A 14,513-nucleotide genomic window follows, 5' to 3' on the forward strand; every position below is an offset into this window, starting at 1 on the left:
TATAAACTTTTAGTTGCTGAAGAGGAGCTCTTAATTTAAAGAATATCCAAAGTAAACCCTTTGGTAAAGCATGGAATCTTTTGTAATGCAAATAAAGCCTCCCCTGTGCCAATATCTTATCTTGTAAGTTCCTGAAGTGGGAAAATGCTGGGCCCACCTGTACTCCATCTCAGCGCACTGAGAAAGGCCCAGTATAATAGACGGTGAGCCCCAGGAATATTTCAAGCCTAGCAGCATGGTTCACTGTTGTCTATGACATGTTGTTAAATTATTGATAACCAGCCAGGCTTTGGGACACAGGCTTTGTTGTTCCGAGCTAACAAAGCCACCTGAGAGTAAGCCATAATGAGAGCGCGGGGACTTAGCTGTGGTGGGGTGAGGCTGCTGGGCAGCGAATCCTGCCCATAACAGGGGAGGGCCACAAATTATTTGGACTGACCACTCTTGCAAAAAGGAAGAGAAAATAGGTGCATTAATGAAATTCTTACAACAGATGGCAAACTGTCCTTGGATCCTCTGTTGGGGGAAAAGGGAAAAAAGAAAAGGACTTGCAAAGGATATTTTATATGAGTATAGCACACTGAATCCACTTACTCTAAGGACTCACAGAGAGCGATGTAAGAGAGATTCAGTTAAATTATTCAACAGAAGATGACAGAAAAGAATTAGAGAAAGGAATTTTCCCATCTCAAGTTAAAACAACAATTCACTCTCTATCCACGGGTAAATCTCTGGGTCCAGATGGTTGCCCAACAGAATTTTAGCAAACATTTGGAGAGATAATAAGGCCTGTAACAGTAGATAATTACTCACTTATATATGGCTCAGTGCCCCCTCATCTACATTAGTTTCTATAGCAGGTTTTTTGCCAAAAGAAAGGAAACAGACCCCAGATCTATTTTCTCATTTGTAACATTCTCTTGTTTTACTCTGCACAGATGCCAGGAACCATCGCTTATATTTCAGCGTCCTTATGAAGACCTTTGAGCACAATGGGAAGGTGAAGAGACATTAAATATTACTGAAATGGGCTATGAGAGCAGCCACTAGGAAGTCCTCCAGGAAAATAGTTAAAGGTCGAGTTTAGTTGTCAAAAATCATCACCCACTTGACAGGTGTAAGAGAAGGGTCTCCCGTCTCCTCTTCTTCCTCACTCCCACTACTCATTTTCCAAGATAAGATTACGAGGTGGCATTTTAGGAACATGTAGGTTTGAACATTCCCTAGAGTTGTAAGAGCAAAGGGCATGGACATTTTCAACAGCAATGAGTCTGTAGTCATTTTACCAGAGGCTTCGTGAAATCCAGTGAGTTTAGTAACAGTCTGTGCTCGACGGCACAGTAGCAAGGGTGAGGCGCCAAACTTCAGGCCTCCCTGGCCAGATTGGCTGTAAATGTCTCCACAAATTATAGATGCTTCAGGGTGACCATAATCCTCCATGCTTGCAGATATTTTCCCCCCTCTGCAAAACATTTTACAAAAATGAACTAATGGATCCTCTCACCAACCCAGTGATTTCAGGGAAAAAAATGATTTTTCCCATTTTATGGATGGATAAACTGAGTGCCAAGAGTCTTGCCTTTTAGCTATCAACATTTTGAACATGAAACCAAATTGGGGCAGCCGGCAATTGCTAAGTCATTTCCACCTCAGTCAGGCAAATCTGTCAACCAGTTTTCTGTTAACGAGATTGTGACATCCATGAATGGGAGGCACACGAATGTTTATTGATTCATGCAATGATAACAGCTACCATTTGTCGAGTGCGTCCTACGTCCTGCACTGCACATATGTTGGAGCGCTTAGTCTTCGTCCTCCTTTAGAAAAGAGGCTTTCATCCCTGGCTGTGCAGTAGAATACACCTGTGGAGACTTTGAAAATTGTGATGCCTGCTCCCCGGATAAATCAGAATCTCTAAGGGTTGGAGATGAAGCATGAGAACTTTTTTAAGCCCCTCAGGTGATTTCAATATGCAACCACTTTTAAGGCCATTTTAGGTAAGAAGGCTAAAACAAAAAGAGAAACATGGGAAGATGCCCAGAATTAACAATAGCTTGTTGTTTTATTTTGTTTTGCAGTGTAAAAGACTTGACTTATAGGATGAGTGGAAAGGGCCAGTAGAGAAGAAACGTAAAAGGAATGGAACAGAAAGGGTCATTAATAGAACAAGTTCCCAGAGGAAATAAGAGAATAAGGATTTGCTGCTTCATTCTTTATGTCTCTTGTGAACACTTAGATTTCTACTGTATAATCTATTACCCTACGATTTTTGTTACATGTCTGTCTTCTTTATGGACTATAATTTGTTGGAGGCATGGGGCACCAGTCTACCTTGAACAATATCTGGGAGAAACAGGCTCTCAGATATTGAATGAATTAAAGAATAAACTTGAGAAATTTAAAAATCTTTCTGTCCTGGAAAGACTCTCCAACTCCTCACACAGCGCTTGAAACCCATACCATTAATCACTCTTTCAGACTAAACCACTGATAAGCTGAGCTAAGATTTGGCAACAAGGACATTACAATGTGCTGTGCTGCCTTCAGCCATTTGTGCCTCTGCATAAATTGTTTTGATCGATTAGCCAATCAGTCTCCAACAAGATCCCAAGGGAAAGAGAATCTAAACAGATTGTCACCATTTGGTTGGTTTGAACGCAAAAGCCAGTATAGCCCAGAGCACTGGGGTCTGCTTGCAGGCTTCTGAGAGGCAACTAGGGGAAGGCAGGAGGGTGGATGGCAGACAACTGCTCCCAAATTCCTGATGTGTCCAAAGCTGACTCTGGAGCCAAACTTAAGATCTCACATCGTCTGCTCAGACCGTCACTTAGCGTCATTTGTGCTCCCTGGTTTTCTACGTCTAGGCATCTAAGGAAATTGACAAATGATAGAAGGTACCACTTTTCATTTACGTGGACCAATTCATCATAGAGGGAACATTATTTGGTGATTTTTGGAGTATTCTGTGGACATAGAAAAGCATTCCACCCATGCCCCAGTTTGTGACTATAGCCTCAGGGACCCTCTTTGCATGGCATTGCCTAATGTCTATCCTCCTTAATCAATGCACAAGGGATTAAGTTCATTTTGCTTCCATTGCACATTATAAACTGCACCATCTTGCAGAAATGCTCTGCCCTGCTGCCTGCTTGCCTTCATTCCATTACTGTTCTCTGGCCTCAATTTCCCTCTTTCTGGCATATTTGGTCACATGATCCTACCTTGATGTTCAGACCTACCACTTGGGCCCCTGTTTGTTTTGCTACCCATTGGCTTTTAACATACTTTCCTTTCCTACCCAGCTTAGCTTACCATTAAACCCTACATTAATGCTAACACTTTTGCCCCTCTGGCTTTCATTGCTTTTGTCCAAACTTCAGTGAAACTATGGCCACAAAATATCATGTTTTCCTGGGAAATATTTCACATAGCAGTGTGTCCACTGTAATAGATGATTGCCAAACTCAGCCCATTCCCAGTAATAGTACTATCCAAAATTTCTACCATATGTATCTGGTCAATTTCTTTCCTACTTTTACAGTGACTATTTTAAACCTCTTCCATTCTCACTAACCTCCTGGCTCTCCCCAACTTTCCCTGCCAGTTCTCAGCAGATGATCTTATTCTTCACTTCCCAGGGAAAACTGAAGGCATCATAGGAAGGCCCCTGTGTCTTTCCATCTTTTGATCTATACTCATTCTTCTCTCTTTATGACCTGTTTTAAAAAAAGAATTATTCACCTTATTATAATGAGAATTCCTTTCTACATACTTAGGAACAGTACACTCTAGTACCATTCCTTTTATTGGAACTTGTGCCAGATTTTTTTATAGGTTCCTTCCGATTACTGGATGAGAAACTTAAGTCCCTCAATAATAAAATTTTACTGTTAACTCCACCCCCATCTCCACTCCCCAATGATTCCCTAGATGTCACCTTAACATTAAAATTTCAAGATTTTCATACTGCTTCAATTGCTTTATTTCTCTTGAACTGTACTTTATTTCATTATGGTTAGAAAATTCAACATGCAATTTACACTCAAATTTTTAAGTACATTATTGCTAACCATAAATATACTGTTGCATTGCAATATCCAGAGTTTATTCATGTATTTGACTGAAACTTTATGCCCAATATTAGTTAATACCTCCCCATTTTTCCTCCCTTGCCTGCCACATCTGGAAACCACCATGAAACTATTTGACTTCATGAATTCGACTATTTTATTAGGCACCTCAGACAAGTGGAACCAAGTATTATTTGTCTTTCTGCGACTCGTTTATTTCACTTAGAATAATTTTCCCAGGTTCATCCACGGTATCAAACATTCCAAAATTCCCTTCTTTTGTAAGTCTGGATAGCACGTACTTCACGCGTGTGTAGACAACATTTTGGTTGTTTCCACTTCTCAACTCTTATCCCAGGGACTGTTGAACTCATTTTGATCAGGCTCACATCAGAATTCCCACTATTCCATTCTGTGTCTAGGTCATCAAAGGGTCTGATTTCCAAAATCAATTTAACATTTTTCTTTCTTTTTTTCTTCTTGACTTCTTAGCAAAGTAAAACATTTCTAGCTGTTTCCCCTGGAATCTCTCTCTCTGTTGTTGACATCAACACCATAGATATTGTATTTACTTTTACTTCCCTGGATATTCCTCCTCACCTTTATGTGTAAATCGAATTTTGTAATCCTTTAATTTTCAGTCTCAAGTACCCTCACTGCCCCCCCCCTTTTTTTTTAACCTTTATTCTCTACTCTACTTCCAGGCAATTATACTCAACAAGAGAGATTTTTCATTTGCTCACTATGACTCAAATACCATGTGTCCATATACCCATATATACAGTTAAATAATACTTCTAATTGGATATTTTGTAGATGTCTCAAAATCCCCCCCAAACTGTGTATTCATGTCCTACTTCCATTATACTTTTCTTCTGTGGTTTTCTCCTCTCTTTTCTCATCCCTCCCGTTTATTTTTTCTATTATTACATTGACTGAAACCTCCAAAAGAGTGAGTAGAAATAGTGATAATAGACGTCTCCACCTTATTTGAGACTCAAATTTGAATGCTTCTAAAATATCACCATTAAGTATGGTGATAGTTATTGAGTAGCTGACACTGCTAGCTTCCTATGCAGTATTCATTATCCCATTCCATCTTACTAATAGGTAATTGATTTTGAAGAGGGCAGCAATATGTCCAGATTAAAAAAATAGGTATTATTTTTTTTGAAACTCCCTTGCAGCTACAACACAGTTCTAGATAATGACATGCACATTGAAGGTTTTGGGGAGAGTTTTTGCGTTCTTGATATAGGCATTGAACCTGCTCCCTTCCACTTTTTTCTTCCTGCCTAGAATGCAGATATAATGCCTATCAGAGGAAAAGTCATTTTTGAAAAGAGGAAGAAGCTAAAGATCCAGATGTCATTCTTGTGTTCTCATATTGTCCTAACTTCTTACATTCTCATAGCATGAAAAAATCTAAAACCTTCCTCGTTAAGCCCTTTCTCACAGTATGTTGGTGATTCTTAGCTAAAAACCAAGCTATCTACTGCATACTTGTAGGCAGAATAATGGCCTCCCAAAGATGTTCACCTTATAGCCTCAGGGCCTGCTCATGTGTTACAGCACATGGCAAAAGGGATGAAAGCTGTAAATGAAGTTAAGATTGCTAACCTTAAAATGAATTTCAAATAAGAAGATTATCTTGGTTTAATCTAGACTGATGTTATCATAAAAGTCTTTAAAAGTGGAAAAGAGAGATAGAGGAGAAGATCAGAGTGGTGAGAAGTGAAGGACATGACCAGAATTTGCCTGTGTTAAAGATGGAGAAAAGGCCACCAGCCACGGAGCATGGGCAGCCTCCAGAAACTCAGAAAGGCAAGACAGCAGATTCTTCTGCAGAGCCTGTGGAAGGAACACCACCTTGCTGACAACTGATTAGCACCCAGTGAGAACTGTCTTAAGCTTCTAAAAGACAGAACTGTAAAATATTTTAGTAAAGGTATATGGAGCAAGATGTGGTGGCCCACACCTGTAATTCTAGCTCTTTGGGAAGCCAAAGCAAGAGGGTTGTTTGAGGCTAGTGGCTCAAGATCAGCTCGGTAACACAGCGAGATCCTGCCTCTATCAAAAGCAAAGAAAAAAAGAAAGAAAGAAGGAAAATTAAAAGTTAGTTGGGTGAAGTGGCACACCTGTAATTGCAGCTACTAGGGAGGCTGAGGTGGGATGATCACTTGAGATCAGGAGTCCCAAGATGCAGTGCACCATTGCTTTTCAACCTGGGCTACAGAGAAGACCCTGTCTCAAACAACAGTGAAAAAATAGGGGGTATGGTTTTAATACATTTGCCATAATTTGTTGCAGTAGCTCTATAGAAAAAAAAATACATGTTCTGTATGAACTTTTGTAACTTTTCTGATAATTTTATTGGCTAAGAGTTTCATCATGAACAAATGCAAAATTTAATCAAAAGCTTGTCTGGCTCTACTGAGAAATAAGTATGATGAGAAAATTTTATTTTTTATTTCTGCATTTAATTAATAATATGCTAAGTTATTTTAGGATTTCTTTAATAAGTTTTCTTGTTTAAATAATCATTAAATTCTTAGGATAAACAATGCATAAATATAACACTGAAATTAGTTTGCTAACTTTTAAAAAAAATTGTCAGTATTTTCATGAATACTATTAGCCTATAATTATTATTTACTATACTTGCTCTTACTTGTTTTAGAATTAAAGTGAAGGCCTGGTGCCTGTGGCTCAAGTGGCTAAGGCACCAGCCACATACACCTAAGGTGGCAGGTTCGAATCCAGCCCAGGCCGGCCAAAAACAACAATGATGGCTGCAACCAAAAAATAGCCGGGCATTGTGGCGGGAGCCTGTGGTCCCAGCTACTTGGGAGGCAGAGGCAGGAGACTCGCTTCAGCCCAGGAGTTGGAGGTTGCTGTGAACTGTGATGCCACGGCAATCTACCCAGGGGGACAGCCTGAGGCTCTTTCTCAAAAAAAAAGAAAGAAAGAAAGAAAGAAAGAATTAAAGTGAAACTAACCTTGAAAAATAAGTTAATAAACGTAATCACATGTCTTCAGGTATCTTAGTCTGAGAAATTCTAAAGAAGATCAGAATTATTGGGATATTTAATATTTTGGCAAAACATGACTATGAATTCCTGTTGAAAGAGTTTCCTCTTGAAAAAAGAAATTTGATTACATTGGACATATATTAAGTTATTGAGTTTTTATTGACATAATTTGGATATTTATGTGTTGTTTTAGGAAATTGTTTATAACTTTTATTTTTTTTAACTTGCTTATTATGTTTATATTTTTATTCTGCCTTCTAATCCCAGCATTATGCTCAGCCTTCTGAGCCTTCCCCTCTCTCTACCCTGCCCTATTTCTTTCCTCTTACTTTTTTGCTTCATCAGACTTACTAGAGACTTTATTTTCATTACATTTTCTCTGATATTTTCATTTGCTGCTCTTTGTTTTTTCCTTTTTTATCTTTTAAAAAATTGTGTGTATTTCTTATTTGAACACAAGTCATTTATTTCTAATCTTTAAATTCTTCCTTCAAAAAAATTATTTTCTACAATGCTAAATTTACCAATAGTCCTTGTGTCCTTGTGTTAGCTGTTAACTTCTAAATTGGTTTACATCATACTTTTAGCATCATTCAGCTCTTTTATCTTTTAAATTTATCTTTTATAAATTTCATTGACACAATTTCCACTCTGACATACAGGTTGATTTGCAGTGAACTTTTAAATCCACACTCCCACATCTGACCTTTTTGCTTATGATGGAAAGTGGGAAATCAAGTACAATTTTTTTTCACTGTGTAGTTAAATTTTTACAACTCCATTTAATAAATACTGTAATGCCTCGTTTGTCCACTGGTGTACCAGGTCCTCTTTGTCATAAATGCACAAGTCAGTTTGGGACTTGTTACTGTTTCTTCTGTCAGTTTGTTGCTGTCTATGCCCGTGCTTTATGGACTTAATTTCAATAGATTTTAAGTAAGATTTGAAAGCAAGTTGGATCATTTCTCTCTCCTGACTCTTCTTTTTTCAGAAAAAGCCTTGGCTATTCATGGTTCTTTATTCTTTCATAGTTGCATTTAAAACTTGAAGGTATCAGATCTACTCTAATCCACTGTTGGTGGGAATGTAAACTAGTATCATCACTATGGAAAGCAGTATGGCGATTCCTCAAGGAAGTAAATAGATCTAGCGTTTGATCCAGCCATGACACTACTGGGTATCTGCCCAAAGGAAAAGAAGTCATTACATCAAAAAAAATCTGCATACAAATGTTTAATACAGCACAATTCACACTTGGAAACATGTGGAACCAGCCTAAATTCCCATCAACTCTTAAGTGGATAAAGAAAATATGGTACTATTCAATCATAAAATGGAATGAAATAATGTTTTTTGTAGCAACTTGGATGGAACTAGAGATCATTATCCTACGTGAAGTATCTCAGGAATGGAAAAGCAAATGCACATGTTTTCACTTATAAGTGGGAACTAAATAGGTGATATATATGGTCATGGGCAGCATAATGGACATTGGCAAGTAAGAAGAGGCAGGATCAGAAGGGGATGAGGGATAGAAGTCCACCTGTTGGGTACAATGAACTCTATCCTGGTCACTGTAAGACTTGACTTCAGCATGATACAATCCATCCAGGCAACAAAACCATTTGTACTCTCTAAATTTTTTGAAATAAAACTAACTAAATAAATAAAACTCTGAATTCTCAAATCCATAGATATATTAGAGAAACAATTGGCAACTTTACAATATTAATTCCTTTCTCCTTGGAATGTGGTATCTCTCTCTTACCTTAGGCTGTCTTACTGACTACAGATAAATCAAATAAAATTTTCTAAGTGCAAGGTTTGCATGTCTTTTGTTAAATTTATTTCTGGCTATTTGGTGTTCTTTTATGTATTGTTTTCTTTTTACTTACCTTTTCTGAAGTATGTAAATGCACCTGACTTGGGTTTAGTTTTCTTATTATCTAGCCATATTGCTGAACTCCCCCATGATTCTAAAATTTATTCAGTTTCCTTAAATTTGTTTATATAAAGTCTCTTATCATTTACATTAATGAGATTTCAATGATTCTTTTCTGAACTTTCAGCTTTTTTGGTTTCGATTGCAGTAGGTAGGAGCACCCATACAAAGTTGAAGAGTTGAAGTGATGAAAGTGGGTGTATTATCTCATTCTTTATTCTAACATTTTTTGTTTATAATAATGCTAATGATGCACACTTTTTCATGTTAGAGAATTGCCTTCTCTTTCTAGTCTATTGAAAACTTTTAACATACATTTATATTCAACTTTAGTAAGTGTTTCATGGAATCTTTGAAACAATTGCATGGATATTCTCTTTTAATTCATTAACATACATTTTTAGGACAAGCTCAAATTGGCCACGATTATGTTCTCTGCCAAATAATGGACTCAGCTGGATACTATTGGATCTAGGATTTTTGCATCTGAATTCATGAGTGAAATGGATCTGTTGTTTTTCTTGTCATGATATTTTAGCCTTGTTTTACCTCTTTGTCTCTCTGTATTTAGGGATAGATTTTTCAAAACATTTTTCATCTCTTAAGTATTACTGTGACTGTAGGTCCATATTGAGCTGGAATTATCAATACAATATCAGTAGCAAATTTTGATCATAGAATTTTTTTTTTTTCCAGTTTTAGGCTGGGACTGGGTTTGAACCTGCCACCTCTGGCATTTGGGGCTGGTGCCCTACCCCTTTGAGCCACAGGTGCCTCCCCATAGAACGTTTTTAATGGTTTATTTTCTAAATCAATATGTATGTGTTTTATCTATTTCTGCCAATTAAAAAAATTACTTCTGTCTTGAAAATAATGAAAGGGCCAGGTGTTATGGCACATGCCTATAATCCCAGCAACTCGGAAATAGGAGAATCACTTGAGGCTGTTTGTTCAAGACCATCTGGGCAACATGACAAAACTCTGTCTCTGCAGAAAATCTAAAGACTAGGTGGGTATGGTGGCAGGCTTCTGTAGTCCCAGCTATATGGCAGGCCAATGCAGGCAGATCACTTGAACCCAGGAGTTCAAGGTTATAGTGAGCTATAATGATACCCCTGAATCCCACCCTGAGCGTCAGAGTGAGACCCTGTCTCTTCAGAATAAAAAAATAAATATGCTAATGAAAGGTATGCCATCAGTTATGTCCTTAAACACTTCAAACATAATTATCTTAAATTCTTTTTAAAGGACATACCTTTGAGTCAATTCTTGCTGTTTAATTCAACTCATTTTTTAAAAAAGTTGATTTGAACTGTAGGATAACAAATCTATAGATGTTCCAGCATATTTGAATAAGAAAAATAATTCTCCACGATTTCTCATCTAATGTTATATCTTCTGGATATAACATTAGTTTTATGTAGAAAATGGTGTCTCCTTCATTTTCTCCTCTTTCTTCCTCCTTCTTCTTGTTTTTTGTCTGCCTTATTTGGGATTTGACTTTTTTTCATGTATTTTGGAATTTGGGGTCATAGGCATATTTTTCTCTTTTTTTTTTTTCTTAATTTCTCTTTCTGTCCTTGTTCTTCTCTCTCACTTCTAGTGAATTTGCAACTATCTCCACTAGTTTTCCATATCTAGGTCTTTATGCATGGGAGTAGGATTTGTCTGGAGATGGTGTTAAAGTCCTTGCAAACTTAGCTCCAGAACCAGAGGTGTCTTGGCTCATCTCCTGATATAGAATCTAATGCTATATCTTTCTACATATCATTCTGAAACATTTAATTTTTAATTTATTTTTAAATAAACATCCAGAAAAATTCCTTGGTTTTGTTTACAGTCAAGATTTTGACAAACATGTGTAATTCTGAAATCACCCTTGTGAATGAGAGACAGCCCCCTGACCCTTTCCTCCAATGCTCACACATACAGAATTCTCTTCTGCAGTCCTGTATAGTCTTATCCTCAATCCAATTTTATCATTCAATGCATGGAAACCACTGATGTGTTCTCTGTCCCTATAATTCTACCTTCTCCAGGATGTCATAATGATGGAATCATGATGTATGTGGACTTTTCAATCTGGATTTTTCCCTTAGCATCATGCCTTTAAATATTACACATTCAGCAGGTGTATCAATAACTTAGTTCTTTTGATTGCTAAGTTGTTTCCCATTGTATGAACGGACAACAGTTTATTTGTCCATTTCTCAGTTCAGAGTTATTTGAAATGATTCCCTTTTTTTGCAATCACATATACAACTGCTGTAAACATTCTGTATTAGGTGAGCACACTGGTTTCATTTCTCTTGATGGAAAGTGGATTTTAGCAGTCAAAGCTTTTCCCCATACCTATCTGTACAAATGGCAGGAGTTGTCCCATCCTTTCAAACACAGGGCCTAGATCCCACCATTTTCTATAATTCGGCATATATGGTCTCCCTTTCTTAGAAAATAGAAATTCCTGGCCAACACCATCTGCTTTAAAATCTACAGTGAGAAGACCCACAGCTTTAGCCTTTATTTCCTTTTTAATTAAAAAATATCTTTAACTCCTATCTGCATGTTGTATTTCTATTCCCTTTCTGGAACACAGAAATATTTATTTCAGGCTCAGCACCTGTGGCTCAAGCAGCTAAGATGCCAGCCACATACACGTGATACTTTGATATACATTCGAATCTAGCCCGGGCCCACCAAACAACAATGATGGCTGAAAACAAAAAATCCCGACCAAACCACAATGAAAAAATAGCTAGGCGTTGTGGCAAGCACTTGTAGTCCCAGCTACTCAGGAGGCTGAGGCAAGAAAATCACTTTAGCCCAGGAGTTGGAGGTTGCTGTGAGCAGTGTGATGCGGCCACGGCACTCTACTGAGGGTGAGACAGTGAGATTCTGTCTCAAAAAAAAAAAAAAAAATAGCTGGGCATTGTGGCAGGCGCCTACAGTCCTAGCTACTTGGGAGGTGGAGGCAGGAGAATTGCTGTAGCCCAGAGTTGGAGGATGATGTGAGCTGTGATGCCATAGCACTCTACCCAGGGTGACAGCTTGAGACTCTGTCTTAAAAAAAAAAAAAAAAAAGAAATATTTATTTTATTTTTCCCAAAATTATATTTTTGTGGTTTGTCTGTTATTTATGTTGTCCATCTTTAATGTGAAGCAAAGAAGAAGGAACGGTGAGTGTAAAAACTGACAAGGAAAAGCATCTGGAATCCCAAGACACCATCTAGCTGAACAAATCAGAGAACCTAGGGTTATCCTCGAAATCTCCTTGGCACTCAGATTCCGCATACAATCAAATACAACATTTACCAGTTCCTACCATGAGATGGTCTCACATCCTCCTATTCCTCTGTTTATTCCCTCCATTCTGGTTCAAGTCACCAGGTTTCTGCTATAGCTTCTGTTACTCTTCCCCTCTTTCTACCTGAGCTATTCCTCACCCTGAAGCCAGAAGTAGATTTCTAAAAGAATATATATACATATATATTTTAAGATTATACATATATGCATATATAATCTGATTATTCCCTTGCTTTAAGTATTCTTGTGACCACCACTGATCATAGCTTATAAATAAATTAAGCCTGGGGTCTCTGTCTGCTACCTGCCTCACTAATCTTTTGTGAAGCCCCTGCACCTCACCCTGTGTGTTTTAGTCATAGCCACCTACTCTCAATAGTTTGAAAATGGCCTCAGGTACTAGTCTGCCTTTGTAAAGTGCCTTTGCCTCTCCTGAAAATCTCACTTTTGTATATAAGTTTTACTAGCTGTTAGTAGGAAATTTTCAAGGAAGCCTTTCCTGACTTTCCAAACTCCTTCAGGCCCTGCTTACATACTTTCATACTGATAATAGTTCTTTAATTTATTGCTAAGTATCTATCTTGCCTGCCTTAGTTATTGCTGTCACACTTCTAACTTGCAGACAGTAAGTTCTCACCAAATACTTTTGTGTGAATGACTAAGTGGCTAACAAAAACGTATATGAGAGGTGTTGTTTCAGAGGTATGATTTGGTAGATGCCCAGTGCGTCCCTGTTTTCAAATATTTTACCTACTGATGTCTAAAAGTTTATCAGTCTTCACTGACTTGATTAACCACTGACCTGCCCAGAATCCCCATTTAATAGGTAATTTCTCCTAGTAACACTAATATACGATGCCCTTAACACCTTAGTGTAATGAGATGATCAGACAGCCTTCATTTCCAAGACAGAGAAGTGTCAGATAGTGTGCACCATAACACTGGAGGAAGTTTTCCAGATTAATAACTTGTAAAAATCAGGTGTCAGGAAAAAACTAAGATTGTAATGGCTAGTTTGTTCTCAAAGGGTATAGACAGTAGATATGTGAGGTAGTTTTTATTATAATGGCTTTATTTATATCAAGTAGTTAGTACAATATAGTTGAATTGACTTGTATCTCAAGGCTTCATGATAAGCTTCTGGTTCAGACAGGTCAATTTCATTGCCACAAGCGCCCTAATAGGTCCTAGAATTGTCTACTTTGACTTACTTTTAGGGTTGACTGGATATTTAGTGTCTATGACACCTATCAGTTTGGCCAATAACTTGGAAAACAATTTCTTCCTGCTACCTGAAAGCCTTCTGAATAACTAGGGAGATTGTTCCGCAGCATGAAAATTATAGAACAAATATTAGCTGGCTAAATTATAATGACTTTTAAATTTTACTTCTTTTATTTTTACAATGGGCAGATATTGAGATAGGGCTTCTAAAAATATTTATAATGCTCTGTAAGAAGCAGTATACTTTCTTTCTGGCAGTCAAGCAATGTTCTGAAGAGGAAGAAAGATGGGCAAAATATTTCATAATTAATAGTAATTGAATATAGAATGTATACTAGATACTATAATAAGCTCTTTATGTTGGATTATTTTATTTAATCCTCAACCTTGTAAGTTTTATGTTACTAATGCTTCTATTTTGTAGATGAAGAAAATGTGTCCCAGTAAGGTTAAATAACTTACTCAAGGTCAACTTGCCAAGTCAGCATTGAAACCCCAGAGTAATCTTCTCCCCAGGTGCAGATCAAAGTTCCAAGGAGCTTGGTGTGCAGCCAGTCTCAGATGATTCTAATGTGGCTGGCTGCCAGAATTAAGCTTTCTGTGAAAGAAATTACTGAAGGAAAAAAACAGAGTCTGCACAGCCATGGTTATGGGTCATGTGTATAAAATGAGACATAAGGCTGCAAAGTAGTATTAAAACACAAGGTCAGGGCTTTGCTGCAGCTCCTGTGAATACAGCCACTTGTACCACGGTATGAATGACGTTGCCGAGATCATGGTGTGGTTGGACTCACTGTGGAGAAGATGAAAGCCTATCACTTACTCCTTAGAAAACCCAACTCTGAGATTCTAACAACACAAGAACAATGCCCCAAAGGCTAGAAAGGAATTTGGGTTTTCTTTTTTTTTTTTTTTTTTTTTGAGACAGGAGCCTCAAGCTGT

This window comes from Otolemur garnettii, unplaced genomic scaffold (genome assembly GCF_000181295.1).
Source record: "Otolemur garnettii isolate 467f Iridium unplaced genomic scaffold, OtoGar3 scaffold00012, whole genome shotgun sequence".
Taxonomy (NCBI): Eukaryota; Metazoa; Chordata; class Mammalia; order Primates; family Galagidae; genus Otolemur; species Otolemur garnettii.